The sequence below is a fragment of the Nyctereutes procyonoides genome, unplaced genomic scaffold (assembly GCF_905146905.1).
Source record: "Nyctereutes procyonoides isolate TBG_1078 unplaced genomic scaffold, NYPRO_anot_genome, whole genome shotgun sequence".
In the NCBI taxonomy this organism is placed as follows: Eukaryota; Metazoa; Chordata; class Mammalia; order Carnivora; family Canidae; genus Nyctereutes; species Nyctereutes procyonoides.
The window spans coordinates 19953289-19978353 of NW_026575047.1; the positions used below are offsets into that span (position 1 = coordinate 19953289).

General features: G+C 39.3%; 1 long non-coding RNA gene across 3 annotated transcripts in view; it reads left to right on the top strand.

Moving 5' to 3' along the window:
• LOC129510456 (uncharacterized) overlaps positions 1–15987 on the top strand; it is a 38256-nt gene extending 22269 nt beyond the window's left edge. For 2 of the 3 annotated variants that reach the window (XR_008664602.1, XR_008664603.1), the window contains 3 exons: positions 7223–7281; positions 12661–12834; positions 13958–15987. This is a non-coding gene — a long non-coding RNA (uncharacterized LOC129510456). Of the gene's footprint in view, positions 1–7222; positions 12835–13957 lie in introns of all 3 variants that reach the window. The other variant, XR_008664601.1, reaches the window with a different exon arrangement.
• The last annotated feature ends 9078 nt before the right edge of the window (positions 15988–25065 follow it).

A 25065-nucleotide genomic window follows, 5' to 3' on the forward strand; every position in this document is an offset into this window, starting at 1 on the left:
CTGAGCCAAAATCAAGAGTCAGAGGTTTAACCCACTTAATCATCTAGGTGCCCCCAATCTCTGAAATCCTAACAATATCAGCAAATAATTCCACAGAGCCCATCATTTCTACTTCATTCATTCACTTCACCTGAAATAATAAAGAGCAATCATATCCCCTGGTCTATTATCTGAAACAAGTCTAGAAAATGGAAAACCAACAACTACAGTTTCAATCTGTATCCATCAACATTGGGAACACCTTGCTAATAAGATTCAATTTTGTTATGTGATCTGATATTGCCTCTCTTTAAAGCACATGCTAACAATAAGCAATCCACATGTTCAGAGTGTTTGAGACACCACCACCCACGAAAGAAAGGACCTTAGAAACTATATTCCTTTTGTCCCCTTGGATCTGTTCAATTTGTTTCTTTGTAAAAATAAAAATGACATTTATGTCCAGTGACCATTATATGTTTAATTTGCCAGTCCCTCTTCACCCTGTGGCTAGCCAGGTTCTGCTGAAGGTGTTATGCACTTGAAAGAGGTGATTGCTTGATTACAACCCACCACAATTGAAAAAACAGCCTGTACTCTAGTCTTACCTTCACCTGGGAGCCTGTTTTCTTACGGACAGAGTTCTGAACACTGGACAGGTCTCCCTGATAATGCCACAGACTATTTAAACCTAAAATGTCAGTGCAATTACCACCTTCCATAATATGTTTTCCAACCAATGTCTACATGGCTGTGCTATTGCTCACACTCTTTCTTTTGTGGAATTTTCAATTTCCTTTTTGGAAATCACTAACTCTGGCTGAAGCCATTTTTTCTTGGTCTATGAGAAGAGAGCATATTTTTGGAGGTGTCCTTTTCCTTTCCCAGAACTATGTTTCCGCTCTTCTCTTTCCTCCCCTCTGCCAAGAACAGTCATCCTGCCTCCCAGATCTAAGGGCTAGTCCACGTAGGAGGTGCCACAGTTCTTTCTCAGAAGTCTTAAAGTTATGAGTCATGCCCTTCCTGAGAGCTACACTTATCTCATTAGCCATGTTTTCTTTTCTCTGAAGACTTAACCTGTACAGTTTTCTACGTGAAGTCATTCTGGGTCCCTGTACTCTACTACACATGAGATACGCACGCCAGTTTATACCCGGATCTCAAGTATAGATCAAGTATAGATCTCAAGTATATATATACCCGGATCTCCTTTTTTTATGATCTCATGTCCTTCTCACCTCAACTTCTGCTCTGATTTTTTTAAAGATTTATTTATTTAATTTTTAGTGATAGAGAGAGGGTTATGGGGAGAGGGAGAAAGAGTCTTAAGCAGACTCTACTGAGCACAAGCCCGATGCAGGGCTAGATCTCCACCCTGAGATCACCACCTATGCCAAAACCAACCAAACCAAAGAGTCAGACACTTAACCAACTACACCACCCAGGCACTCTCTGATCTTTGTAAGTCTTTGAAAATATATTTCTTAGGATTTTAGAGTTCTCTCATTTAGAAATTTTGCTATCGGATGCATCACCCTTGTAGAACCATGGTAGTTTGATAGCAGTGGGCAATATAAGTGTTGCAGAATTTATGGTAGTCCACGGAAATCAGATCATGGACTCATAAAGGGAAAGCTTTGTTGGAAAAATCTCAGTCTCTACCTCTGTGATGGTTATGGATTTTATGATAGAAGTAGAGGTAAAAGTTTCTGAAAATTCCACAGAAAAAGGCTACTATTCTCACAAAGAGAGAAACAATAAAGAGCTCTCAAGAACACTGCTGATTGGGATCCCTGGGTGGTGCAGCGGTTTGGCGCCTGCCTTTGGCCCAGGGCATGATCCTGGAGACCAGGGATCAAATCCCACATCGGGCTCCTGGTGCATGGAGCCTGCTTCTCCTTCTGCCTGTGTCTCTGCCTCTCTCTGTCTCTCTCTCTGTGACTATCATAAATAAATAAAAAATTAAAAAAAAAAGAACACTGCTGATTAAAGGAATAGTAAAAAAATGCCACAGGAAAAGCAGCAATCCTTCCAGAAAAGTGACTGTAGGTATTCAAGGTTATGAAAACCACAATTTGTAAAAGAAAGTACACCCAGAAAATACGAATAAGCGATATATTCCTGAGATGTTTTATCTATTGGTGGTTTATCTCTTTCATCAGATCAAAAATATTGTCATATCAAGTATCTCAGGTAGTCAAAATGTCAAAAAATAAGCATTTTGTGCAACAGCTATTAACAGCTATTAAATATACTTATTATATTATGCTACCACTGATGTGGTAACCATATTGCTGAATTTAGGGATCAGCAGTGAGATCTTCGGAATAGAAAATATTGAGTTACAAATTAGTTTGCACTGCTTTTATTTTGAGAAACTTTTTTTCTATTTAGATTCTTTCATGTGTAAGAAGAAAAATTGGAAACTTTCCCATCTTGGTATGTCCCAGTTAATGAATCATATTAGAAACAATTTCAAAAAACATTCATTTATTCATTCTTTCAATAAACAGGCAGTAAGTACGTATTTGGCTCATGCCAGGCACTGTGCTAGGCACTGGGGTTACAGATGAAGTGGGAACAGACCTTGCCATTGAGGGCCACAGTCTAATGAAAATAGATAAGCAAACAAAAAAATTGGTGCAAAACAGAGGACTGTAGTTAATTCTTACTAAATGTATCAGAGTAGATGATTTTTGAGCTGTCTTCAACGATGATAAACAGTTTGCTTGATGGGCAAGAGAAGAAAGGGTACTCCAGGCAGAAGGAACAGGATTTGCAATGATACCAGAGTGTAAGAAAGAGCATAGCAAGAACAGGCAACAATAGTTGCTTAATGTGGCTGGATCCTGGGGGATCTCTGGGAGATGAGGCTGGAGGGGCAGGCAGGGTCCAGACCATGGAAGGTCTTGACCCCTGCTAGGGAATTTAGGCTTTATCAAAGTCAGGAGAAACGGAAGGGTTTTAAGTAAGGAAGTGAAACGGTCAGATTCACATTTTAGGAAGATGGCTTTGGTGGCAATGTAGTTGGAGTAAATGGGGCAGGATTGGAGACCAGTGATTAGGAGGTTACTACAAGGGTTTGGGCAAGAATGATGATTACTCACACATATTGAGTGCTAATCATGTGTCAAGCACTTGACATGTTAACTAATATATTTTTATTTGTATTATTATTTTTTTTTTAGATAGGGAAGGGATAGGCAGAGGGAGAGAGAGACAGAGAGAGAGAGAGAGAATATCTTAAGCAGGCTCCATGCCCAGTGCAGAGCCTAACATGGGGCTCTATCTCAAAACCCTGAGATCATGACCTGAGCCAAAATCAGGAGTTGGATGCTTAACCAACTGAGCCACCCAGGTGCCCCTTTACGTTATCTCATTTAATCCTCACACCTCACATTGATCCTATAAGATAATATATTAGGATGGGTTAGGTTATGCTGTGACAAGAAACAACCCCAAGGGATGCCTGGGTGGTTCAGTTGGTTAAGCGTCAGACTCTTGATTTTGACTCAGGGTTTTGAGATTGAGTCCCACATCAGGCCCCATGCTCAGTGTGGAGTCTGCTTGAGATGATCTCTCCTCCCTCTGTCCCTTGCCTCCTCCCACTGTACCCCACTCTCTCTCTCTCTCTCTGAAATAATTTTTTTTAAAGAAACAACCCCCAAATAATTAACCAACATTATTTAAAACAATAAAAATAATTATTTGCTCATGCCACACGTCCCATGTAGGTTGGCCAGGGGGCAATGCTCCTCATAGTCACACAAAAACCCAGAGTAAAGGGAGTTTCATTTCAATACATACCTCATAACTTCAAGACAGGATCATCATAGCAGTGGGAAGTGAATGTGGCTTATTGTCTCTGGGCTCGGAAAGCTTCTGCCCAAGTGTCACAGAGCCATAGTCAACTCCATAGCCAACTCCTTTCCAGGGAGGCAAGGAAGTGCAATCCTACCATGTGCTCAAAAGGAGAATCAGGAGTATTTATTTATTTATTTTAAAGATTTATTTATTTTAGAGAGAGAGATGGGTGTGCATGGGTGGAGAGAGTGACAGAGAGAGAGAAGCAGACTGCTTACCAAGCACAGAGCCTGATGTGAGGCTCAATCCTCAAACCCTGAGACCATGATGTAGGCCCAAATCAAGAGTCAGATGCTTAATTGACTAAGCCATCCAGGCGCCTCAAGAATCAGGAATATATAGACACTAGCACTAGCTACTATCATTTCCTAGTTCTGAGTAGGAAGTAAAACCACACATTTCTGACCTCCTTTTAATGTGACTGTGTGACCTAATGTAGCCAATGAAATGGTGGAAGCTTTCAGAATTAGTGGTCTTTAAGAACTAAGAACTAGAATATAATTTGTCAGATTCTTGGCTTTTCCTCTGCCATGGTGACTGTCAGTATTCCAAATGGTGGTGCTTCTTTAGTCTGGATTCCAGAATAACAATAGATAGCAGAGCCCCATTGACTTCCAGTGGGCATGTAATATGAGGTGCAGTTGTTGGTCACTGAGGTTTGAAGGATATTTGTAACTGTAGCATCTTAAAAGTCTCCACAAATAAGTTTTTTAAAAATTATTATTCCCATTTTACAGATCAAGAAACTGAGATTCAGAAAAGTCAAAGAATGTGCCCAAAGTTGCACCTAATAGGTGGCGTAAAGCCAAAATTCAAACCCAGGCAATCTGACTCCTGAAACTGAGCTTCAAACTAGAGCTAGCAAGAGCCTGACTTAAAGCAGCAACAGTGGAGATAACAGTGGGACTAGTTTAATGACATTTAAAAAGTAGTATCAAGATCTCCTGGATGATGATACCAGGATGGGGGAAAAACAGGTGTCTAGAATGATTCCGTTTTCTGACGTGGAAAAGGAAAGAGATGGTGACCAGTAATTCAAATGGAGAAGAGAATGGAGTGAGAAGGTATTAAATCTGGAATTAGACTCTTTTAGCACTTCAAAGCGGTCATGCCATTGTCTTCTGTTCTCTCTGGTTTCTCATAGCAGTTTGATTATTTCCACATATTGTTGCCCTATATGTTATGTGTTATTTTTCTCTGACTACTTTCAAATTTTTCTCTTTATTTATTTTTTTATTTTCTAGCAATCTGACAATGGTGGACCTAGGTATGTTTTTCTTCATATTTATATTGCCTAAGGCTCACTTTTTGGATTTGTGAAGTTGATATTTTCGTCAGATTTGCGATGTTGACCATTATTTCTTTGATTATTTTCTGTCCTATTCTTATTGTCTTCTCCTTTGGGACACCAATTACATCATGTCTGATACTGTACCACAGGTCTCTGAGGATCTATTCATTTTTCTTCAGGGTTTTTTTTCTGTTCTTCACATTGTATAATTTTTATCAATTGAATGTTATTTTTTTAAAAATTTTATTTATTTATTCATGAGAGACAGAGAGGAAGAGATACAGGCAGAGGGAGAAGCAGGCTCCATGCAGGGAGCCCGATGTGGGACTCGATCCCTGGTCCCCAGGATCATACCCCGGGCTGAAGGTGGTGCTAAACCGCTGGGCCACCAGGGCTGCCCTCAATTGAACTTTAGAGGATTCTTCTGGAATTTTCCTTCTCCTGTCTCCTGTTAAAACCCTTAGAGAATTTTGTGATTATTTATTTATTTATTTATTTATTTATTATTTTATTATTTTTTAAATATTTTATTTTATTTATTAATGAGAGACACACAGAGAGAGATACACACAGGCAGAAGGAGAAACAGGGTCCCTGCAGGGAGCCTGATAAGGGACTCAGTCCCAGGACCCCAGGATCATGACTTGAGCCAAAGTCAGATCAACCACTGAGCCACCCAGGGGCCCCAAGAATTTTGTTATTTTATTTTGAAAGTTTCAAGAATTTGCATTTGCTTATTTTTGTATAGTTTATATTTTTCTTCTGAGATTCCTTATCCCCTATTTATTTACTCATTAAGATCACACTTTCCTTTATTTTGAACACATTTGCCTTTAATTATTTGAAAATACAATAGCTGCCTTAATGTCTTTGTTTACTAAATCTAGTATCTGAGTAATTTTAGGGTCAGTTTCTAATGTCTACTTTTGTTTTCTTATTTTTGCGCTTGTATAATAATTTTTCATGGTAACACCAGAGGATAAAGGTGATAAATTATAGAAATTTTAGACTCTGGATTCTGTTGTCTTCCTTTAAAAAATTTTAGTTTTTGTTCTAGTAGGCAGTTAATCATTGGTTGCTCACTTTGAACTTATGCAGGTTTTTCTTTTTTCTTTTTTTTCCCACTTTGTTAGGGTAGATCTTCAGAAAAGCTCCTCTAATTTAGTGTGCTCAATCTTCAAACCATTTCCCCTGTGGATCTTGTCAAGGCTTAGTTTTAGGCATAACTAGGGCAGACCTAGGACAATAGGTCTTCCTCCAAGACAGTGACTCTTGAACTGTAGCATGTATCAGAATCATCTAAAGAGCTTGTTAAAACACATTTCTGGGCTCCTTCCTCCAAGTTTCTGATCCAGTAGATCAGAGGTGGGGCCTCAGAATTTGCATTTCCAGCAGCATGTCTAACAAACTTTCAGGTGCTGCTGCTGGTGGTTGAGGAACAATTATCCAAGAACTATTGCTCTAGAATATGGTCCTTGCTTTTTTTTTTTATTATTTATTTATGATAGTCACAGAGAGAGAGAGACAGAGACATAGGCAGAGGGAGAAGCAGGCTCCATGCACCGGGAGCCCGACGTGGGATTCGATCCCGGGTCTCCAGGATCGCGCCCTGGGCCAAAGGCAGGCGCCAAACCTCTGCGCCACCCAGGGATCCCTGGTCCTTACTTTTAAAACATGTTTTATCTAGTGTCCTAGCTGATGCCTAAGGTATTATTAACAAAATATTAATATGGCTTTCCAGTTAGGCTGAGCCAAAACTCTGATCACCTCTATTACTGCTTGAACTCTAATATCCCTGTTCACTCTTCAACCCCATAGAAGTCAGAAGAGGTTATACAAAATCATAAAAGTGGAGGATCAAAGATAGAATCTTGGGGGCACTGCCAATTTTTCATTGGTGGATGAAAGAGGCATATAAGGAGTGATCCAAGAAGCAGAAGAGCCCCATCCTGGAAGTCAATGGAGAAGAATTCTAAAAAAATATCTTGAATTCTTACTCCTCCATGTGCTAAGAGGTTCACAGAAAAAAAAATTAATATATTTCAAGCAACCCAATAATTTAGTACTATTATCAATCCCATTTTATAGATGAGGATGAAGATGAAGAACCTGACCGGTTAAGTAACTTGCATGATGTCGTGCAGCTGGTAAGTGACAAAACAGGACTTGAATCCGGGAATTCGGGCTCCAATACTCAAAATCCCCACAATGTGCTGCCTCATTCCAAAAATAGGAGACGATGACAAATGCCATCAGGCTGCCCAGGACAGAAGAGTGCCCATGGGATTAGGTACTAGGGCCACCAGTGAGCTCAGCAAGAGCTCACTGTAGTAAACAGTAGGTGCTAATTAACTGTTCAATTTTATCAGTTCCTGGGCTTAACCCTTTGTTTGAGCCAGCAGAGTCCACACACGTGGCATCTCCTAGCCCCTGCTTGCCTTATCTTCCTCCTCAGAAACCTGTTCCAGGTTTCTGCTCAGCAAGAGGAAACTCACTCCCCAACTGCGTTCAGGGAAGGGAAGATCTGTGCTTCAAGCTCCTAGGGGAGTGAAGAGAAGTGGGAGGTAACTACTTATAACTCGCTAACTGTGCCCAGGCACAGATTTACATGCATTGGAACATATCATCAACTCAATTACCTATGCTCAGATTAGCTTTAGCAAGTCTTTAAGCTCTCACAGCTGTCTTCAGGTGTTCAGGGGATTATTATGGGGAGATGTTGATCAGCTGTTCTCCATGGCTCCTGGGGGCAGAACAAAAGAAAAGAGGCTTAAATGTCAGCAAGGGATTTAGATGTAAGTGAGAACTCTGTGAGGCAGGGAGGTCCTGTGTACCCAAGCAAGGGTTTCCAGCCTTTCTGTCGTATTTAGCCTAAATATTCCCTTCCCCACCACACTACCTCTTCCTTTGTTTTCTGACAAAAGAGACAAAAACAATAACAGCAAGTTCTTGTGTAGTTCTTACTTCATGTCAGGGACCATTATGGAGGTTTTTACTCATAGTCACTCTTCCAATATTCACCACAACACGATGAGATAAGTACTATTGCCGTCCCCATTTTATAGGTATGAAAACTGAGATATAGGGTGAATAACTTGCCAAAGGTCACACAGCCAATAAATGGTAGAGCCAATATTTGAAGCTTTATCCCTAAGTCCACCCTCTGAACCACTACCCTGTACTGTTAATCTGTATGTGTGGCACTAGAACAGAATTTAATATCAGGCAAAATAAGGGAGAAATTCTAGCTGGCAATTTGGCATGGAGGCTGTTGCAGATTGTTACAAAATGACCCTAAGTGATCCACGCCTCCTTGAATTTATGCCTATGTATAGTCCTCTTCCACACTGAATCTGTGCCATTCCAGTGACTGGCTTGGCCAACAGCATGTGATGGAAACAACTTTCTGGGACGTCATACTCAGGCCTTAAGAGGTCTGGAGCTTCTACTTTCTCTGTCAGAACCCAGCTGCCTTGTAAAGGACACTCTGTCTACATGTAGAGAGGACACATGTAGAGAGAAGACTTGGAGGCTGAGAGGCCATGTGGAGAACAACAGAGGCACCTCAGCTAAGAGCCAGAACCAAAGTGGTAAATGAAGCCATCTTAGATCCTCTACTCCCAGCTGGATTGTCCCAGGAGACACCACACAGGCCAAGATGGGGTGAACTTGCTGAGCCCTGCACAAATCCTAACTCTAAAAGGGTTGTGGTTTTCTTTTTTTAAAGACTTTATTTATTTATTTATTTATTTATTTATTTATTTATTTATTTATTTATTTATTTATGAGGGATTGAGAGCACAGTGAGAGAAAGAGCATGAGTGGGGGTGGGGGGCAACAGAGGGAGAAGGAAAAGCAGGCCCCCAGCTGATCAGGGAGCCTGATGACGTGGGGCTCCATCCCAGGACCCCAGGACAATGACCTGAGCCGAAGGCAGACACTTAACCAATTTAGCCATCCAGGAGCCTCAAGGGTTATGGTTTTAAGTCACTATTTCCTTTTTATTGTGGTGAAATACACATAACATAAAATTTATAATTTTAACCATTTTTAAGGGTATAGTTCTATGGCACTAAGTGGATTTGCATTGATGTGCCATCATCACACCATCCCATCTATCTCCAGGAATTTTTAATCATCTCAGACTGAAACTCTGTCCCCATCAAACACTGTTCCTTCCCGCCCCTGGTAACCACTATCCTACTTTCTGTCTCTATGAATTTAAGTCAATAGGTTCTAAGGTAGCACCATATAACCTCATAGAGATGCTGACAGATTTAATAATCTGCTTTTAGAACATATTAATGTGTTTCTTAGTTTATTAAATACCAGAGAGTTATATAAATATCAGGAACCCTCCCAGAGCTTCAGTTTGCTGTGTCATTTGTACCTGTAATTCTAATGGTGTCGTGGCCTATAGTGTTACAGGTAAAATTATAATTATACCTAACATTTACTTTGAAGTTGAGAAGGCAGTTTCACACTTAATGTATCACTTGCCTTTCACAATAGCCTTGGAGGTAGAATTAATGTTTTCCCTTTTATAGATCAGGAGATTGAGGATCAAAGGTTTTAAGTGATTTGGTCAAGGTCATAGCATTGATAGAACAGGTTGGTCTGCAACCATTTTTTGATCACGCCTGCTGCGTAAGGGAGATGGGGGGCGAGGTATCCAAAAGATAATTCAGCAGTTTGAAAAAGGAGACACAAGCCTGTTCCTCAAACCACAGCTGCTTGCCTAGGACACACCCATGGATATGCCCACAGGAGAATCCTTTGATCATGCTGACTACCAACCAAGATGGCACCCAATGAAATGTTTTATAGGGTGTGGCTGGGTCTATTTTAAGAAACAAATATGTTCGGCTGTAGTTTGGGCAGGAATAGCATGACGAGGCAAGCCAGGGACATCCCCATTGAGTAAAGCCACAGAATCATGCTCATTCATAAATCAATTCAGTGGGTCACAAACAATATATTTTTTAAATAAAATAGAACAGAATTCATTGAAGTAGTAAGGACAAGTATTTTTCTGAGGAATTTATTTCAGTAATATTATATACATATACTTGTATCTTCGTAGTCATGTTATTTGGGATTTGGGTCACAACATCAAATCTATTTCCTACCATGGTGTGAATGCTTGAAAACCACTGCCCTACCCCAATTCTTCCTCAAAGTTCAGAAGCATTCTGCAGTCTCTAGTGGAAGTATAGCCCGTCTACCTGCACTGGCCTTGTGCAAACAGTAGAAAAGAGACAGATACCATTTTAGCACAAGGACAACACTCCAGAGGCTGGTTTGGAATGGCTGAAATTGTCATTTGTAAAATTTTGTCAAGTGCCCAAGGTGATTTTATGACATGGAGATGTAGTGATAGGATTCTAAAAGCAATGGATTAGTCAGGGAAACCGAGCTTCCACCCCCTTGTTCTCCTTCAAACACCTATAATTCCTTGAGATTTTCTCAGCTTCATTCCCTCATCTCTAGCAAGAGGAATGATCAGACCAAATTATCTTTGGGGAAAGTTTTCAACCAAGAGAAGGAGTGCTGATAAGATTTAGGCTACTGTCTACTCATTTTCCCAAGGAGGGGCACTGAGATAGGGAATGCAGACGGAAAGTCTTCTGTCTCTCTTTTTTTTTAAAGCGAGTCCAGTTTTTTGTTTATATGTTTCCCAACATGGATAAGGATAGACAAACACTCTTTGAAAGATAACTAATGTACATTTCTGGTTTGAGGCTGAAGACTTACCTTGAGTACCCCATCCAGGTCCAGGTATCTACAATCGTGAAACTTACATCATTTTAGTTTCATGAATTAAACAATAAACTATAATTGTCTAGGTCCAGGGTATGATGGTAAAGTCACAGCATCTCGGTCACATATGAAATTTCCTCCCTGTTATTCAGCCATGTGCATAAGAAGGCAGTTGAAATTCCTTAAGAGGTAAAAGCACATGAGTGTGGTGATTCTTTCCCCTGAGTTGAGAAAACATGAATTCCTTGGTGGCTGGATTTTGATCCTAGAGCCAATGCCGAGGGAGGGCCTGGGTCAGTGACCACTGGTTCCTGGACATTAAGAAAGGCTCCATAGCAGAAAAGAAAGCCCAGACATTGCCAACAACCATTGTATAAAAAGAAAAATGAGTCGTTGAGTCTCAGCAATAATGACTCTGCTTCTGCCAATGTCAGCAGGGAGACAGGTGCAGAGAGCTCTGAAGAGCCCTTCCAAACCCTTACACGTGACCCAAAAAATGCCCCAGAAGCCCAAGCTCCTTGACATGCTGAGCTGAATCTGGAGTGTTTCCAGCTATATTCAAATGGGTCTGGGAATGACATGGGAACTTAGCAGCTTTGTTTGCAACTTAGGAGTAGAAATTGTTTTTCATCAAACAGAAAATATCCTTGTCTATTTGAATTTCAAACAACGTAATGCTGTTTGGGGACTGCTATAAGAAAATTCATTCTCATTGAGGAAACTCCGCGTCTTGTACAATTTAGGGAGAGAATAAAGGAATTGTTCAAACTGCTTCATTTCTATTTTCTCATGGTATAGAGAAGTTTATGTGATTTAATGCCTTTTTTTCATGATAATTTTTGAAGAATATATTCAAACAAGATGCCATTTAGTAGACTTGGATATTGCCTTAACCCTCTGGAATGACAAAAAGCACAGATTGGCACAAATCGAAGAGGAAAGTAAGAAAAGATTTATTCAAGGGCAGTGAATTATATTATTAGGCCAGTGACTCCCTTCCACCTACCCCCCCAAACTAACCCCATGCCCAGCTTATCTGAGTAAACCAAAGGAAATTTAATCTTAGCCTCTACTATATATTCAGTACATTCCGGCTGACATTTCAGACCCTGTTAGAAATCTGGTTGGCTTCCAAGCACATGCAATACTAGAATGAAGAAATAGTATAGATAGCTATCTCATTTTTCTTTCTCTCTGAAACATTGACAATGATTCTTTGTAGAATGTCTCAGGACATTCAAGGAAGTTATCCATAAACATTTTGCAGAAATCTGTCAAGAGCTGATTATTGCAATTTATATTATATGGATACTTCATTCCACAGGCATTGCAAGATTAAAACATGCTGGGAAGACAATGGAGGCTATAGGCTGCCAAACACATGAACAACCAGTAGTCAAGAGGCAGGTTTGAAGTGTGGTATTTTCAGCTCTAGAGGACAGAATGGTGACCTTAGATGACACAGGCAGAACCACCAGACACACACCAATCCCTTCCCAAACACACCACATATTAACCAATAAAATGGGCGAAACCAGTAACTCCATCTGGTTCCTCAGAAATCCTTACAAATGTGCCAGTTTCTGTGGGATATGCCACATGAGAGTTCCCTGCTGGGCAAATAGGAGTATCACAGACACTTGAAATTCATACATAAACTCCAAGCCTATATTTCAGCAACTTAGTTTTCCTCCTCCATTAGCAGTTGCAACCAATGCCTCCACTGTAGGCAGGACTCCACCCTTGTCCCTGTCCCCATCCTACAGAGTCATGAAGTGTGTGAATAAAGACGCCAAGGCTAGTGGCCCAGTCCCAAACTGAATGATCGCCCTTTGGAAAGTGAACCCTGGAGTGCAATAAGAAGGCTTTGTCACACAGCACGGCAGGTTTGCCTGCTTCTCAGAATCAACAAACCACGGCAATGTGAGATGTTTTACTTGGTAAGTCTCAAGTCCTTTTACTGTGTGGGAGAGACATCTAGATCATTTCATTCTACTTGCTATAGTGGTTTTTTTTTTTTTTTTTTTTTAAGATTTTATTTTTAAATAATCTCCATACCCAACTAGAGGCTCAAACCCATGACCCTGAGATGGAGGGTCACTTGCTCCACTGAGTGAGCCAACCAGGCACCCAGGTACATAAGAGTTTTTATTTGGGCTCTTACCTGTGGCCACCTACTCTTTCTCCCAGAAATAGTAGACCAGTCTTGCCATGTCTCTTAATCACCAGAGTAGCCTCGTGTTTGCAAAAGACAAAAGAATACTAGGTTAAAGTCTCATACTCTTCAACAAAGGTGATGACATTTTCTTTTATAACACTGCACTCTTCATGTCAATCTTAATTAAGCTATTTGCTTAGGTTAAAATGATATGAAGTACATTTAAAAGCATTTCTGGATGCACACATTTAAAGTAAGCATTATATATATGCTTATACACACACATACATAAAATCAAAGCAACCATTTTTTTAAAAAGTAAATTCCTTTTGAGAGCCATAATTTCAACTAGTCACCATGATTGTGCGAATCCACCTTTTTTTCAGAGACGATCATTTAAATGACTAAAGGTACTCAGTCTGTCATGCCATAAAAATACATTTATAATTGAATATCTCCCTACAGACAATAGTGTGCTAATGGTTCCCATAGAAATGCAAAGCCCAAAAATGCATTGATGTTCTTTTCCTCACCTCTGTTGAACTTGCCTTTCATTACTGGGTGAAGAGAGATCGCGCTTTCATTTGGTCAGGCATTTGAGAGATGCTGCAACTAGGTTTCTGTTCATAGCAATCTCTACGTGGGAATAGTATTATATCGTTCAAAAAGTATGCACCTATTATTGCCTCATGATCCCCACAACATCCTTGAGGCTGAGCAGAGCAGGAGTGATTTTTCTGTTGACAGATGGGAAACTGAAGCCTGTAGAGGTTTAAGTTACTTGCTTGAGGCTATGGTCAAGCATCAAGTCACAAACTAGGATTCAAACCCAGACCTTCTGAGCCCTAATTCACACTGTTTTCTTTTCTCTGTGCTTAAACAATAACAACAACAACAACACACAGAAAGAAAGAAAGAAAGAAAGAAAGAAAGAAAGAAAGAAGAAAGAAAGAAAAAGAATGAAAGAGAAGAAAGAAAGACAGAAAGAAAGAAAGAAGAAAGAAAAGAAAGAAGAAAGAAAGAAAGAAAGAAAGAAAGAAAGAAAGAAAGAAAGAAAGAAAGAAAGAAAGACTGGTACTTTTAAGCCAGGTTAAAAATCTCACTTGCTTGGTTCCCCCTTTAAAATCTTAAAAGAGGGCAGCCTGGGTGGCTCAGCGGTTTAGCGCCGCCTTCAGCCCAGGGCCTGATCCTGGAGACCTGGGATCGAGTCCCACGTCAGGCTCCCTGCATGGAGCCTGCTTCTCCCCCTGCCTGTGTCTCTGCCCCTCTCTCTATTTCTGTGTCTCTCATGAATAAATAAATCTTAGAAAAATAAAATAAAATCTGAAAACAATAAATAGCTCACCAGGTGAATTTGACATATATGACACCTCCATGTTACAACCTCTGGACACTCAACCAGAGATTGGCAGTCTATGCACTGAATGACCAGGATGGAGTATATGGGAGACAATTTTATGGTCAGGCACCAGCTGGCCTGTGTGCATCCGTAGAGAAGTTTCAAAGCTCTACAGTGGGGCTGCAGCCACCAAATGTCCCCCTGCTCCCCATCTACCTCATGGTTCCCAGTCATTCTGGTCTGCTCCCTCATTCTCTAGCACAGCACAAGAGTGGGGGAGAAAATAGCACTGGAAAGAGTTGGTACTGGGTGAAGGGTTGGCACAGCTGCTTGTAGATACTTGAGGTGGGGAGAGAAATAGAAGATGGGAGATTGGCCACAATTCTTGGAACCTTCCTTAAGGGAGGGTGATATGAAAGCTTTTGCACAAAGTAGCAGAACATGAAGTGCTGGTCCTGGTTCCCCAAACTATAGTCAGTGAGTTAGGGAAGAAGTTAGAGAGGCCATCAAGTCCAGCCTTCCTTCATTCATTCTTCTGTTCATTCCACAAATAATCACTGAACATCTATACTGCTGAGGATATATCAGAGAACAAAGCAAAGACCCTGCCAGCATGGAGTTTACATTTTCCTGGGGCTGAGAAACATTAAGCAAATAAATAAATAGCACATCAGCTATGATAAATGCTGTGGAGAACAGAAAAGCAAGGTAAGAAGAAAATGGACCCTTGAGGGGTAGGAGAGCCAGGAGGTACTATCTTATATATGTTGGTTAGGGACTGATAATGACATTTGAACAGAAACTTGAAGAAGCCATGGGGATATCTGATGGAAGAGAGGACACAAGTGCAAAGACTCTGCTACAGAGAATGAATGGCATGTTTAAGGACCAGCTCGGATGCTAGTGGGGTTGCTAGCATGGCATAAGGGGGAGATTTGTAGGAGAGGTGGTCAGAGAGACTGTGGGGCCCAGACCATATGGGGTCTTGGAAGCAAGTGTTAAGCTTGAGTGAGACAAGAACCTTTAATTGGAGAAATGACAGGATCTGACTTTTTAGAGTATCCTTCTGGCTGCTGTGTTGGAACACATCTCGGGGCTATGTCATGGAACATGATGAAAATCTATTTCATTCTTAAAAGACCCTGTACATGATTCAGTTACCTTCCTATTTTCCAGTTTGTTTTCTATGCTTCCCTCTCTAGACAGGTTTTCATCATTGGTTTTATTTTCCATCATCGGATTCTTTAAAATTGTCTGATCTTGCCATCATCCCTTTTCAACCCTCAACTTAACACTTTCCAAATGGTTTTCACTTGCACTTAGGGGAAAGTTCAAACTCCATCCTCTGTTGTAAAAGGTCCTGTAAGATTGAGTCCCTGCCTGTATCTCTCTGCATGTGCTCTCCTCTGTGTTCCTCTTCCTCTGTAGTCATGGTGGCTCTCTTTCGGTTCCTAACCCCAGATAAGTTCTTTTTCCTGATACCTTCTCCCTATGTCTGTGTGGTTCACCCTTGCATATCTTGTGCTCCAGAAATGTGTTGGATTAGTTAATTTATCAATCAAATGCGGTACCCAAATAAAATGAAGTCACCTCAGAATCCACTGTTTGAAGTTATTTCTGTTTTGGAAGTAAGCTTGGGATTCACTATCACTGAAATTCCACTCAGTATGATTTTATAAAGTTTTATTTATTCAAGTAATCTCTACACCTTACGTGGGGCTTGAACTCATGACCCTGAGATCACATGATCCTCCGAATTAGCCAGCCAGGCACCCCATTCAGTATTATTTTAGATTATGTGAATATATTTTGTTATAAATACATGTGATTTAATAAATTACACACATTTTGGAATAACTTTCCTAGATGTTATCATTCTAATTCACCTTCCCACATCATTGCAGCATTACATGAAATATCTTGTTAAATGCGGGGCTCCTGGGTGGCTCAGTTGGCTAAGCACCTGCCTTGGGTTCAGTTCATGATTCCTGGGTCCTGGGATCGAGCCCTGCTTCAGGATCCCTGCTCCAAGGGCAACCTGCTTCTCCCTCTCCCTCTGTCTCTGTGTGGGCTCTCTCTCTCAAATAAATAAAATCTCCTCACTGAGCAGAGAACCCAACATGGGGCTCAATCACAGAACCCTGGGATCATGACCTTAACCCAAAGCAGATGCTTAATGGACTGAGCCACCCAGGCGCCCCAAAGAGTTGTGCTATTTAATATGTTACCCCAGTCACACATGTGGTTTCAAATTTTTAAATTTTAAGTTAATTAAATTAAAATTTAAAAAACCCTTTCCTCAGCTCCCATGTGGTTTGTGGCTACCACATCGAATAGCCCAGATATAGAACATTTTCTATTATTAAAGAAAGTTCTGTTGGACAGCATTATTTTAGAGCCTCCCTTTCACACCTCCCTGGTGTTTGATCTATCTTCTCTAAGGAGATGTCTGCAACAAGGTGACAATTACTCTATCAGGTTGTCTTTCTTTCAGTGCCTACTTTGTACCAAACAGAGTGTTAAGAGAGTACTTTATATATATAAGAAAAAATATATATAGAAGTATATATAAAAGTATATTACATTATATATATATATACACATTATATATATATACATATATACTATACATGCACGTATTATACACACATATCTATACATCTAGTTTTATTTGTTCCTCACAGGATTAAACCATCAGCCAGTTTAAGGAGGCCAGTTTATAATATCACTGTAGTAAACCAGAAATTTGATGCCTGTTGGCTCAGGTTTCCATACTCAACTCTTTAATCAACAGGCAAAATGTAAATTGGTCCCAATCCCATCAGATCATGGAGACCTCTGGTGCAAATAAAAGACAATTCATGCCAGTATGGATCTACATCTTTTCAGAATCTAGAGGGCTTACAAGTTCAAGTACCATGGGGCATGAGCCTGAGAACTAGACAGCCAGAGGACATTCAAAACTGGAGCCAAACAATACATGCGTATAGTGTTCTTTACTTTTAAAAAAGATCAATTCATCCTTTATCATCTAAATTATAGAACTTACAATATGTCCCCCAGAAATGGTCTGCTTTCAAGAAATAACATACGATAACATGCTGTTGGGAAGCACACAGACACGCAACAGAGACAAACTAGATGGGAAATGTTTGCAAGTATAGAAAACAGAAAACAAAGACCTTTAAAATGTATTTTGAGTGATACTTAACAAATATGCCCATGTAAATTAGCCGACTGCTTGGTGCCTGAGAGTAACCGTTGGAGTTTTAAGTGATGAAAAAGATGCAAAGTGAAAGGCAATTGCAAATAACTTACTGTAAGAAATCCCTCACTCTGAACATTTAAAAACAGTGAACATTTCATTTTTTCAATAGAAAATCAGTTTCTCTTCACTCCTGCTAACAATTAGTAAACAGATATGTAAAGAATATTGACTCTAAGCAAAGTCACCAAATTGATACCTGTGGTGCCTTCATGTCTTGGCTTAGCACTATAGGTAAAAATTTTTTTTAAAGATTTTATTTATTTATTCATAAGAGACACAGAGAGAAAGGCAGAGACATAGGCTGAGGGAGAAGCAGGCTCCCTGAGGGGAGCCCAATAAGCCAAAGGCAGAAGAAGCTCAACCACTGAGCCACCTAGGTGCCCCTGTATCCATGAAATTTTTGACACAAGATCGGCTTAGTTTTTGATTCAGAATATTCTTTTATCTTACCAAATTCATTTTAAAGATGGTACTTCAATCCATGGGATAGTTCTAGAACTGTTTTTATTTATTTAAAACTCTACATATATTTTCATTTTATATGCTTTAATAAAGTTCTTCATCCATTAAAAAACCTAAAGCAAGGGTCAGCAAACTTTTTCTGTAAAAGATCAGTTAGTAAATATTTTAGGATTTGAGGGCCATATGGTCTCTGTCATAACTACTCAAGTCTGCCATTGCAGTGTGAAAGCAGCTCTAGAACATACATAAACAAATAAGCCTGGCTATATTCCAATAAAACTTTGTGCACTCTGAAATGTAAAATTTATATATAGTTTTTTCTGCCACGAAATATTCTTCTTTTGATTTTCTTGAGCTACTTGTGAATATAAAACTACTCTTAGCTCATGGTTCTGTGTAAAAATACATGGTAGGCTGGATTTGGCTTCTGGTTCATGGTTTGCTAACCCCTCATCCAGAATATGAAATCAAAGCCTAGAGAAATGAAGAAACTTGTTTAAGAACAGAGAAGAGCTGAGGACTATGCTATATTTTTTCTGCTTACTCAGCTTAATGGGTTGTATCTTATCAAGAAATAAAAATTCATCATGAAAAAAAATTCATCATGATAAGATGATGATCTTCTAGCTACTAAAAGATAATTTAATTATATGCAACGGAAGGCCATATTAAGACCATTAGCCAAGACTGCTCTGCAACATTTTTAACAAAAGCAAAGTCAGAATGTTTGCCATTATTACTTTTTTGCGTTTGCGTTATCTATAATGGCAAAAACACAATGCACTCTATTAATAATGTTTCCTTCCCTCTGCCAAAAAACTATATACTCTTATTGTAATGTAAACTGCAAATATTATGCTAAAGGGCAAAAGGAAGCGGAGAGAAATAGGTTAAAATTTTAAACTACGGCAATTTGTTCTCCCAATCTGGAATTAGTGGATTTAAAGGAAACTTCTGCTTTTTTTTTTTTTCAAGATTTTATCCTCTCATTAATGAGAGACACAGAGAGAGGCAGAGACATAGGCAGAGGGAAAAGCAAGCTCCCTGCGGGGAGCCCAGTGTGGAACTCAATCCCCAGACCATGGGATCATGCCCTGAGTTGAAGGCAGACACTCAACCGCTGAGCCACCCAGGCGTCCCAGGAAACTTCTGCTTTAATCTTGTCCATTAATGGTTAATTTATGTATAATTCCTATATAATTAACAGATCATTACTTTGAAGATGTGCTTATTGGGCTATTCTCTTACATCATTCAATATTTATTGAAGGTTTACCATGTACCGGACACTAGGTGAAGCTCTGAGTATATAGTAATATACAAATTCTCTTCTATCCTCTTTTAGAGGAATGTACAGTATAAGGTTCTTCCCATTGACAAACTTTAGTGCCAGTCCACTACCATCATGTTCTTTATATGACAATCAACAAAATGAGTAAAAGCACTAATAAGTTATCTGATTAGTTCATTTTTTATTCTAATGTGCTTTGAAACATAAGGAACCACTTTTTTTGTTCATCCATAAGAAGCAACTCCTCAGTGGTTAGTTTTATCATGAGATTGTAGTAATTTAATCACATCTTCTGGCAGCACTTCTAACTCTAGTTCTCTTGCTGTTTCTACCAAATTTGCAGTTACTTCCTCCACTCAAGTCTTGAACTTCTCAAAGTCATCCATGAGGGTTGGAGTCAAATTCTTTCAAATTGCTGTTAACGTTGATATTTTGACTCTTCCCATGAATCACAAATGTTCTTAATGGCATTGAGAATGGTGAATCCTTTCCAGAAGGTTTTCAAATGTATTTTGTGCAGATCCATCAGAGGACTCACTAAGGCCGCTATAGCCTTACAAAATGTATTTTTAAGTAATAAGACTTGAAAGTCAGAATGACTCCTTTCTTGACCCATGGGCTGCACAATGGATGTTGTGTTAGCAAGCATGAAAACAACATTAGTCTTATACATCTCCATCAGAGCTCTTGGCTGACCAGGTACACCGTCTGTGAGCAGCCATTTTGAAAGACTTTTTTTTTTTTTTCCTGAGTGGTCAGCCTCAATGGTGGTCTTAAAATATTCAGTAAATCATGCTGTAAACAGATGTTCTGTCATCTAGGCTTTGTTTTATGGAGCACAGACATAGTATACTTCTTAAGGACCCTAGGATTTTCAGAAGGGTAAATGAGCATTGGCTTCAACTCAAAGTCACCAGTTGGATCAGTTCTTAACAAGAGAGTCAGCCTGTCCTTTGAAGCTTTGAAGCCAAACGTTGACTTCTCTCTAGCTATGAAAGGACTAGATGGTATCTTCTTCCAGTAGAAGGCTGTTTAGTCTACATTGAAAAACTATTGTTTAGGGAACCCTGGGTGGCGCAGCGGTTTAGCGCCTGCCTTTGGCCCAGGGCGCGATCCTGGAGACCCGGGATCGAGTCCCACGTCAGGCTCCCGGTGCATGGAGCCTGCTTCTCCCACTGCCTGTGTCTCTGCCTCTCTCTCTCTCTCTCTGTGTGACTATCATAAATAAATAAAAATTAAAAAAAAAAAAAAAGAAAAACTATTGTTTAGTGCAGCTACCTTCATCCACTATCTTAGCTAGGTCTCCTAGACAACTTGCTGGAGCTTCTACATCAGCACTTGCTGCCTCACCTTGCCCTTTTATCTTAAAGCTTCTTTCTTTAAATCTCACAGATCAACCTCTGTTAGCTTCAGATTTTCTCCTGCAGCTTCCTTCCCTCTCTCAGCCCTCACAGAATTTAAGAGAGTTAGGGCCTTGCTCTGGATAGGGGAATGTGGTGGCTGGTTTGATCTTCTCCCCATACCAATAAAATTTTCTCCATATTAGCAATAAGGCTATTTTACTTTCTTATCATTTCTGTATTCACTGGGGTAGCACTGTTATTTTCCCTCAAGAACTTTGCCTTTGTGTTCACAAGTTGACTGACTGTGGGCACAAGAGGTCTACCTTTGGGCCTATCTCAGCTTTCAACCTGCTTTCCTCACTAAGCTGAATTCTTTCTAGCTTTTGATTTAAAGTAAGAGACATGTGACTCCTCCTTTCACTTGAACACTTAGAGGCCATTGTAGGGTTATTAACTGGCCTAGTTTCAATATTGTTGTGTCTTAGGAAATAGAGGCCCAAGAAGAGGGAGACAAAGAAATGGTCAGTTGGAGCAGTCATAAACACACACAACATTTAACAATGAAGTTTGCCATCTCATATGGGTGCAGTTCATGGTGTCCCAAAACAATTATAATAGTAGCATCAAAGATCGCTGATTATAGATTACCATAATAAATTCAGTAACAGAAAGTTTGAAATGTGACACAGAGAAACAAAGGGAACAAATGCTATTGGAAAAATGCTCCAATAGACTTGCTTGATGCAGGGTTGCCACAGAACTTTGATTTGGAAAAAAAAACATAATATCTGTTAAGCACAATAAAACAAAGGGCAATAAAATGAGATAAACCTGTCGTAGAAATTTATTTATTTATTTAAAAGATTTTATTTATTTATTCGTGAGAGACATACAGAGAGAGGCAGAGACATAGGCAAAGGGAAAAGCAGGCTCCCTCTGGGGAGTGTGATGTGGGACTCGATCTGACGGTCCTGGGATCACCACTTGAAGCAAAAGCAGATGCTCAACCACTGAGCTACCCAGGTGCCCCTGTCATAGAAATTTAAAAAACATTTTGCAACGCTCTATCTGCACAGCTTTTTAATAAACTCAAAGAACTTGACACCAACTTTTTCTCTCTCCTCTTTCATTTCTTCCCACAATTTCTGTTGAGGTTTCCTCAGGTTGAGGAAATCTGAGCACAGCAAAATACAGGGTCTTGTACAAGAACACAACCAGTTGAGATAGAGGAAGTATCAAGATTAAAATATTTGTAAGAATCCTCCTTTACCCACTAAAAATTTAAATAAACCATTAATCAGAAAGGTAGCTACAGCTGTACAGGAAACCCTGTTAGTCACACACAGTATTTGTTTAAGTGAGCGAAAACAAGGGAACTTTTTTTCCCTTTCCACTCTCACAATACAAACATAAAAAACTAGAAATACCAGACAGACCTGGAGGTAATTAATGCACAGCAAGTTGAACTTTTTACCTGTAATATCACTTTATATGTGCAAGAAACAGCTACAATTGAATTGTAATGATTTAAGGAGGCCACTGGGTTGGATGGGTGACTTCTTTTTGAATAAATTATCATTGTCTTTCCACTTTTTCAGTTCCCATCTCCTGGTCCAACCACTGACATGACATTGGTCATAAAACTCATGTCTTTTTCAGTGTGTTTTTTCTACTTTGAATTTTTGGTTTTGAGTGGCCACTATTTTTATACTTATCCCAAAGCGTTCAGTGGCAAATGAAGGGATAAATGCAGAGGTGGCAGTGGTGGTGGTGGTGGTGGTGGGGCCCATTCAGAATGTATGTCCTGGCTCATCCAACAATACCAGGACTTACATAAAAGTGAAAATCTTTAATTGAGATGATCTAGGGCTGGCCAAGGGCCACCCTTCTAGTCCAAATCTAGTTTTGGCAGATCCTAAGAAGCCGTATTTCATGTCAGTTTTCAAGCTGACTATAGCTTGGCACAAGGAATTCTCTTGTCAAGATCAGTTTCTGGATTGGAGCTAATCAGGACCCAGCATACTAATAAATACTGGAACTGGCATAGTTCCATTCAAACACAGGGAGCAAAGAGATGGGGGCATATCAGTGACCATACATGGGCAACTCCCTCCTTAGGACACATTTCAAATCTCACTGCACCTTAGCCTACACTTGCTGGGTTCTTTTTTTTTTTTTTTTTTTTTTTTTTTACTTGCTGGGTTCTTAATTTTTCTGTATCACCAATCTCTTTTCTTGTCCAAAATTGATATCTTTAAATAAATAAATAAATAAATAAATAAATAAATAAATAAATAAAATATATATGATTTTAAATAAATTACACTGAAATACTGCTATAAAATCTTTTTTAGAAAGTAATGTATGTGCTTCCTTGTTAACATATTAAATAACAGGATCTGGAATCTAATAACTACATAAATTTGAAGTAACTTAATATTTCCAAGATAGCTGCAACAATCATAATAGGATATGAAAATCTGTCTGATTTCTTTTAGTAAAAAGGTCACAGGTACTGCTAGTAATAGTGTGATTTTTGTTCATATTCATTATTGAATGAAATGCTAACTTAAATTTAGAGATTAGTGAAAACAAAAACTTAACTTTTTCTTTCAAAATCACCCTGAATTCTATCAGTGGACCCCAGAAGAACAATCTCTGAAAAGTTTGAAAACACCCAACTAACAGAGTTAAAGAAAGAACAAATTTCTGCCTCAAAAAAAAAATTTCCAAGTTGGGATGCTTCTTCTTTTTCCAACCATTTTATTTACAAATCTCAGTCCTACTTCCCTGTGAAAGATTATTCCCTCCCATTTTGTCTTCCAGTGCATTGCTGTGGGCTCCAGGTATGTACTGGTGTTTCTGAGCACTAGAAAGCACTGTCAGAGTAAATTTCTAAAAGAGACATGCCACACAAAGACAATTATTCAGGTGGTTTGCTGCAAAATCTCCCTGAAAATTTGGGAAAAATAGGACACTTATCTTACTGATTAACCTTATCAATGATTCTGTTTTCAGCTCCCTTAGTTGTGGGAAAACACCTCGGTTAAAAGCTCTTTGTACCCCAAATACTTTTTTGGCAAACTTATAATTAGAGGTCAACAGAAGATGTTCTAGAAAAGTCTAGTTTTGAGATGATTAAGATTAGGCAAAAGCAAAAGTCCTGAGGATTACAATCTAGAGTCATCTTCAATATTAGTTATGTTTTTCTTTTTTTTTTGTCTTATTAGCAGAAATGAAACAAAGTGCAGCCAAGACAACTGTTACTGTTTTTGTTTTGTTTTTGTTTTTTGTTTTCTAATTTGAATAGAGAGAGAGCCTGAGCAAGGGGGAGGAGTGGAGGGAGAGGGATAGCTGACTTTCTGCTGAGCAGGAAGCCTGATATGATGTGGGGCTGGAATTCAATCCCAGGACCCCGAGATCATGACTTGAGCTGAAGGCAGATGCTTAACCGATTGAGCCACCCAGCACCCCAAGACAACTGCTATTCTTGCCAGAAATAATAGCAGCATTAACAATAACAATATCGGGGATCCCTGGGTGGCTCAGCGGTTTGGTGCCTGCCTTTGGCCCAGGGCACGATCCTGGAGTTCCGGGGTTGAGTCCCACATCGGGCTCCCGACATGGATCCTGCTTCTCCCTCCTCCTGTGTCTCTGCCTCTCTCTCTCTCTCTCTCTCTCTCTCTCTCTCTGTCTGTCTCTCTCTCTATGTCTATCATAAATAAATAAATAAATAAATAAATAAATAAATAAATAAATAAATAAATCTTAAAAAAACAATAACAATTATCAAGTCACAATCCTCATACAATGAAAATATTACCACAAAGGTTAGTAAGAGGGACTTTTAAGTCCTAAACTTAAGTAGTTGATTTTTTTTTTTGGTGTCAAAATAAGTTCAAAAACTAATGGATCAGGAAACATAATTTCATTCATATTCCTGATTTAAAAAGAGACACTAAAATATACTAGTTAAAAGAAATAGTTATATAAAAGTATAATGTCTAAATACTTTTATAAATGATCAGTACAACTAGTGTTGCTAGTGGAATGACCTTTATTATATATGAGTGCATAATGCTGCAAAGAATGTGTAAATGATTTTAATAGTTTTCAAGGACACACTGCTTAGGTAGACAAAGAAAGTACTGTGTTTTATTCTAAGCAAAGTGCAAATCCAGAAAGTTAGGTCATATCAAAAAGCTTTCACAATAATTATCACCCATGTAAATAAACATTTATTTTTTTAAGGTACTGATGTAAACTGGGGCCTTGTTCTTTGAAAATAATGTCTTACTTAATTTGAAAAGT